We start from the raw sequence: 7475 nt of genomic DNA, 5'->3' as shown, positions 1-7475 counted from the left end.
CGATCGGCTTCAGTTAGCAGCAGTAGCGAAGGAATCGCTCGATCGGGTTCAGTTAACATCCATCGATCGATCGCTCGGGTTCAGTAACGCGTAGCCTGCAGTGCAATCACTCGGGTTCAGTTAGAGCCCAACGCCTCGCTCGGATTCAGTTAGAGCCCAACGCCTCGCACCCACGCGCGTGTGTGTATGAGAGAAACGCGCATCGCTTGGCCCCAACCACCCACCGTAACCGGGAACACCCCGATATTTTCCTCGCCCTTGCTTCTACCACAGTTTTTTCTGTCATGGACGGCCCAAAGAATGTCATGCAGCTGTGTCTCCGGCCCGCCCAGGACGAAAAGCCCATTTACTGTCATGATTTTTTGTCATAGAAGTAGGAGCCCACCACATCTATGATGATACCGGGTTTTGTCACAATTATCGTCATAGAAGTGTCATAAGTATGACAGAAAAAAAATTCGTTCGGCCCAAAATGTCACGGATGTGTCTTTTTTGTAGTGTATTTGGGAAGCTCTGCTTTAGTTGTGGAAGGAGTGGTAGACCCGGCCACTCTTGAGGCAGTAGCATGCCGGGAAGCCCTATCCCTGGCAGAAGATCTGGGCATTTTCAAAATTTTGTTGTGGCATCGGACTGCATGCAGGTCATTTCAGATATCAACAGAAACTCGCATGGGACGTATGGAGCGATCATCACAGAGATAAATCTTAGATCATCTACTTTTCATTGTAATGTTTCTTTTGAGAGTCGTGCTGTTAACTATGAAGCACATAGCTTAGCCAAGTTTTCGCTCTCTAGAGGTCCGGGAGGCCATGTTTGGTTTGGCGTGCCTCATGACCAGAGATGTATCCCACACCATGTGGACTTTGATGAATAAATTTGGCTCTACCCCTAAAAAAACTTGTAGCTCACGGCAAGGGAGAAAGGAGGCATCCATTGACAGACTGTCCTCGCACCTGTGTGTTCAACCTTCTTCCTCCTCACAACCTCTAGAACCATAGATCCTCTCCATCTCAGAGAGATCTTGTACCAGACCTCTATCGCTGACCAGTGTGTGTTGTTGGTAGATGATACAATTGTGAAATTTGGTTATCAGAGATCTCGATCCTGTCGATTTTTTTCTTCCGCGGTGTTCTGATTTGGAGATCCTTGGAAATCCGCTGCGATGGGTGTGAATTCACTTCAGTGATTCCGGCAAAACACCTCGGTGTATCGATGCAAGGTTGAGCCAATCCCCGATTCATCATCACAGAGAGATCCAATAACCCAACATTAATGACCAGGATGGGGGCGGCGGAGATGACGCTCCAGGAATTACAGACGTCGCTCGCGACCACCGTGACCATAGCCAAGGACAACGCGGAGGCCTCTCACACCAAGCAGATCAATCTACTGGTGGGCATGGTGGATGATGTTCTTCAATCACAAAACACGCTACTCTCTGAACACTGGCAGAACACATCAACGGTAACTCGCCAGCTAAACTCATCTAATTCCTTGACTAAGAGAGTGGAAGGGCAAATAAGAAGGATGGAAGTGATCAAGGGTAGTCGACACACCACACCACCAGTAGCGGCTATGAATCAAGAGAGTTGCATGACCAGGAGGAAATACAGATCATCGAGAGGCACAAACTAGGACAATACAGGTTTAGGAACAATACCTAAATCACGGAGATCACCACCCATTCAGATCTCTAGTTACCTTTTCCTTACCAGAAGATCTGCAACAGGACTCGGACAAATAGGAGAAATCAATAGCATTTGGTCATGCTAAGATGCCTCGCACTGATTTTCCACGGTTCGATGGAGAAGATCCAAAATGGTGGAAGGACTGTTGTGAACAGTATTTCCAGATGTTCTCTCTTCCTCCTGATAATTGGGCTAGTTTTTCCACTTTGCATTTTCAAGGAATTGCAACACACATGGCTTCAAAGTTATGAAGCCTTGCATAGAATCAGACCATGACCTGATCTACTGTTGGCACTGAATGATAAGTTTGATGTCAACAAGTATGAGCAACAACTAGAACAATTGTTTAAGTTGAAGCAATTGGGACAGTAACTGAATACCATGCTCAATTTTAGGAATTGCTGCACAAAGCGTTGACACATAACCAGGGTTATGATGAAACATTTATGGTGAACAGATTTGTAAATGGGCTGATATCACATATTCGTATTGCCGTGAGGTTGCATACCCCCATGACAATTGGCATTGCTTTATTTTTGGCTCTTCTCCATGAAGAAGAGTTAGAGTTACTAAAAAGGAAACCCTCCTACAAGTCTGAATATCATAAACCATTTGTGAAACAGAACAACAGCACTGGCAGTCTTTTAGGAACAATACCAATGGTTGCATTAGAGAAGAAAGGGACAGGAAAAGTGGAGGAAACATTTGAGTCTCTTAGAGAAATGAGAAGAGCTAAAGGATTATGTTTTAAGTGTGGCGATAAGTATGCACTAGGGCACAAGTGTGCAACTCAAATTTTGAATGTTAGATGCCTTAAAGCTAGAAACAAAAAGTGAAGATGAACAGTCATGAACATCTAAAAGTGACACCTCAGCATCGTCCTGACCTAATTCCTGGCCTATAAATTCCCTAAAATCCGAAAAACCCCGAAGAGAGACCTGAAACAATTCTTCCGCTGCCACAAGCCTTAGTTCTTCCATGATCCTATCTGTAGGCCTCTGCCGGTACTCTGCCGAAGGGGGAAACCATTGGGGAGGCATTCTTCATCAACCTTGCTACCACATGATGATGTGTGAGTAGTTCCCATGGGACCTACGGGTCCATAGTAGTAGCTAGATGGCTTTCTCTATCTCTTTTTGATCTTCAATACAATGATCACTTGTAGATCTATTTGATGTAATTCTCGCGGTGTGTTTGTTGGAATCTGATGATTTGTGGGTTTATGATCAGATTATTCATTCAAAGTATTTGAGTCTTTTCTGAGATTTATTTATATGTGATTTTATAGCTTTGTGCTTCTCTATGATCTATCCGTCTTCTTTGGCAAAGTAGATTGGTTTATCTTCGGTGGAGAGGTGCTTGGTAGAAGGTTCAATCTTGCGGTGTCATTACTCTATGATGGGAGGAGCAGCAAGGCACATATTTGTATTGTTTCTACTAAGGCCAACTCCAGCGCAAGACCCCATCCGGACGTCTGTTTTGCCCGGATTTTGTCCGTTCGGGGTAGAAAAAGGACACGCGCGTCCGCATGCGGTCGTCCCGTTGTTGATGCGCCCAGCGCGGCCGACCCATCCCAAATATTCCTTGGCTTTGTCCGGTTTAGACATTTCATCAAACACTTCACGGACAGCCACCGCCGGCGTCGACGACGAGCACATGCGTTGGCCGGATTCGCCGTACTCGCCACACCGTGCCCTGCCTGTGCCCCGCCAGGTCGTCACCTTCCTCGCCTCAGCCCACGCGCTCGCCGCAACCCACGCCCTCACCACCCGCGCCCTGCCGGTGCCGCGCTCGCCCACGCACTCTGCAGCGGCTGCCTAGCTAGCAAGAACACCAACCGCGCACGCCATAGCTAGCTAGCTAGCTCGCCCGCCGCGCATGCCACAGCTAGCTAGCTAGCTCGCCTGCGCACGCTCACTGGCTAGCTTGCCCGCGCGCCGAGCACCATAGCACACCACGCGCTCGCAGCCGCGCCCTCGCCCGCATGCCGAGCACCATAGCTCGCCACGTGCTCGCTGCCGCGCCCTCGCCCGCGCGCCTCGCAGCGCTTACGCTCCCGCTCACGCAAGCCCGCATCCCGTGCTCCTCCCAGTGTGCTCGCCCGCGCCTGGACGTGCTCGCCAGCACGCACCCCTGCTTCCCGTATTCTCCCGCGCCTGCGCTCTCTTGCCGGGGCCGCGCCCGCCATCGCGCCCGTGCGGTGCCACGCCCTGCCGCGTTTTGCCACCGAGGCCGCTCGCCGCCCCGCCGGCCTCCTGCACCCTCCCGGCGAGCGCGCGCGCCTGCTACCGCACCCTCTCGCCAGCGCCAGCCCCTTGCCTACTGCCGTGCATGCCTTGGCCATGCCCTCCTGCACGCCAACGCAGCTGCCGCGCACTCACCGGCACCCGCTCGCGCTCGCCCTCACCTGCCCTGGCCGCGACCTCCTGCACGCCACCACAGCAGCCGCGCGCTCACTGGCGCCCGCCCGCTCGCGCTCGCCCTGGCTGCACCTTCCTGCACGCCACCGCAGTAGCCGCTCGCTCATCGGCGCCCGCCCGCCTCGCTTGATCGCCGTTGCATGTAGCAGTGGGTGGGTGGGTTGGTGGGCCCTTTTTATTTGTATGACAGGCAGGCCACACCGCACATGCAAGCGGACCGAGGTGGACGAGGAGTGGCCAGAGAGTGTCCGCTTTGGCCTCAAATCGAGACCAACTTTGGTCCAGAGATGGGGTGAAACGTACACGAAATGGACGAAAAAGTAAAATGGGGTCTGCCGCTGGGTCGTCCGGTATGTCCGTTTTACCCCAAATGGACACACCTGGACAAAATGGGGTCGTGCGGTGGAGTTGGCCTAAGGGTAAAACCACGGGGTTCGAACATTTAAATTGATCTTACTTTGTCTACATTATGTCATCATGCTTCAAGCATTACTCTGTTTGTTATGAACTTAATATTTTGAGAAGCATGTTGGATAGCGGTCTTAGAGTGGAGTGATAGTAGTAGATGTAGATGGATTTTGGTCTACTTGTCTCAGACGTAATGCATATATATTGACCATGCCATGAAGAATCATCATAACTGTTGGGGATATAACTACTGGGTATGACCCGCCCAGGAGGGGCCGGGTCATGCCACTGGCGGCTTAAGATGAGAAGGCCCAAGAGGATGATGAAGATGGCGGTCCATAGAGCAAGCTTATTGAAGGCCCAAGACACGGGGGCGACTTGAGGCCCATGGGTATGAACCGCCATATGTTTAACTTGTATTGTAAGGCAAGCTTAGTTGGTAACCGAGCCAGACACATTGTGTATGAGCCGGCCGGGACTCTGTAAGACGTCGGGCATCAACCTGTGTATATAAAGGGGTGACCCGGCAGCGGGTTAACTCAAGTAACAATCAGTCAAGAGCTAGGTCAAGCATATTCGCTCCCTGGTAATCGATACCCAAGCAATACAACCTAAATCAGGAGTAGGGTTTTACCTCGTTGGGAGGGCCTGAACCTGGGTAAACTTTCTGTGTCCTTTGTCCCGTTTTAACCCCTTCAAGCTAACATAGCTGCGATGGCTCCACACCTAAGTCCTTTCGCTAGGGCATCTTCCGTATCAAGTCCATGATAGTTGGTGCCCACCGTGGGGCCAGCGCATGGTGGTTTCGAGTTCTTGAAGGGCAACTTCGTAGGGATCAAGGGGTACGCCATGGGCCGGATGACCAAGAGTCGTCGCGGCAAGCTCTACATCGATGACGCTGGCTGGGGCCCCGAGGATGGCTCAATTGAGTACAGGTACCGGGTCCCCTTCAGTGGAATCCACGTCTTCATCGGCAAGATCGGCGAGTCGGGACCTGACCCGGACACCTGCACCGACATCGTCGAGACGGCTCAGCGTGCATGACCCGCAAAGGTTCAAACCACCATGAAGCACGCCTTTGTTGGTTTCATCCAAGGGGAGGACCCTGAGGAAGGGTCTGTATCCGGTGGAGAGACGGTCATCTACTCTAACGGCGGGTCCTCAACCGGTGAGACTGATTCGATGTATCAACTGCAAGACGGCCGGCTTGGGGGCTATTCCGATGGCGACAATATTCCGGACCCCTATGAGCCGCCGAGCCGGGTTGTGATGTTCATGGCCGGCACACAACCGGTGCTCGATTCGACGACTATTGCGGCTATGACTTCTAGTTCAATGGCTGCGGCGATGGCTGGAGCAAGCAGCTCTGCGCGCCCGTCGGCTCAGGTTCTGATCGAGCTGTTGGATGCTTTGGCAACTTTAATGGGGGCATAGGTAACCCCAGAGACTTAGGAACATCATAAAACGGATGTTGAGAAGCTGCGAGATGAGATAGCTCAAGCCAAGGAAGAACTTGCCACTGAGAATGCTAGGATGGCGACAGAGCAAGCCGCCTTGGACGCGCAATCACAACGAATTCAGGCAGAGTCGTTCCGGCTCACCTTGGATCAGAATGCTTCAAACGCTATTATGAGGACGAGGCACCAGAGTCGTTTACCTCCAAAATATGATGCAAGAAACCTTTTCAACACACCTGGGGTAGGGACCAGTAACCCGCCCGTGGTGAACCGGGCCGTCGAGGCGCCTGCAATCGGAGCGCCGGTTCAGCCACATGCTGCAGACCCGCCTCGTTTGAATTTTACTCTGCCTCAGCATGTTCCGGCGCCATCGGGTCATTATTCTAACCCACTTGATAATATGATTTCCGTGCCTACACGATTGGCGGCTCTCCTTGTTGAAGACGAGTCACCAGCCGTGATGGAGATATGGAGAGCCAGAGAGCTTCTTCAGACAGCGGTGGCACAGCAGGCGGCTTATTCTTACAGTCGTGAACGAATTCATTCAACCCCGCATCCAAGCCCGAGTTATAGCACGCATATTGACTCACCGGCAGTTTCAAGCAGTGAGCGGCACCATAACCAGCCTCGCACGTATAACCCGCCGCGTGCTGGTAATGATGCTCAGGCTTTGGTAGATCAGGGCAGGGCATGTCGGGAGGCTGAATTGGCGGCTCAATTAGCATCTCATCAACAATCTTCAGCTTACCCAACAACGTTTGTGGAGGCAGGAGTGACCTCTAGACCTTGGTGTGCCATGTTTAGTGCCGTCTTTACATAATGAGCGTCTGCCCAAGGATTTTAAGGGCCCTTGCAAGGTGCCTAATTACACGGCGGATCAGCCCCCAGAGGTTGGATTGAGAGTTATGAGATGGCCATGGAGATGTTGGATGTTAGTGATGATGCGTGATACGTCTCCAACGTATCTATAATTTATTAAGTATTCATGCTGTTTTATTATCATTCTTGGATGTTTTACAATCATTTTATAGCAACTTTATACCATTTTTGGGACTACCCTATTGACCCAGTGCCCAGTGCCAATTGTTGTTTTTTGCTTTTTTTACATCGCAGGAAATCAATATCAAACGGAGTCCAAACACCGTGAAACTTTTTGTGGATTTTTTATGGACCAGAAGACTCCCGATGGGCCAAAGCAGCACCTGGGGGTGCCCCGAGGGGGGCACAACCCACCAGGGCGCGCCTGGGGGCCCAGGAGCGCCCAGGTGGGTTGTGCCCACCTCGGTGGCCTCCCGCACCCCCTCTTCGCCCTATAAATTCACAAATATTCCAAAAAAAACCGGGGTTAACCTAGATCAGAAGATCCGCCGCCGCAGGGCTCTATAGCCACCAGAAACCAATCTAGACCCCGTTCTGGCACCCTGCCGGAGGGTGGAATCATCATCGGTGGCCATCTTCATCATCCCGGCGGCCACCAGGATGAGGAGGGAGCAGTCCACCCT

This window comes from Triticum aestivum, chromosome 6D (assembly GCF_018294505.1).
Source record: "Triticum aestivum cultivar Chinese Spring chromosome 6D, IWGSC CS RefSeq v2.1, whole genome shotgun sequence".
Classification (NCBI taxonomy): Eukaryota; Viridiplantae; Streptophyta; class Magnoliopsida; order Poales; family Poaceae; genus Triticum; species Triticum aestivum.
Note: the sequence above shows the minus strand (reverse complement) of the source record.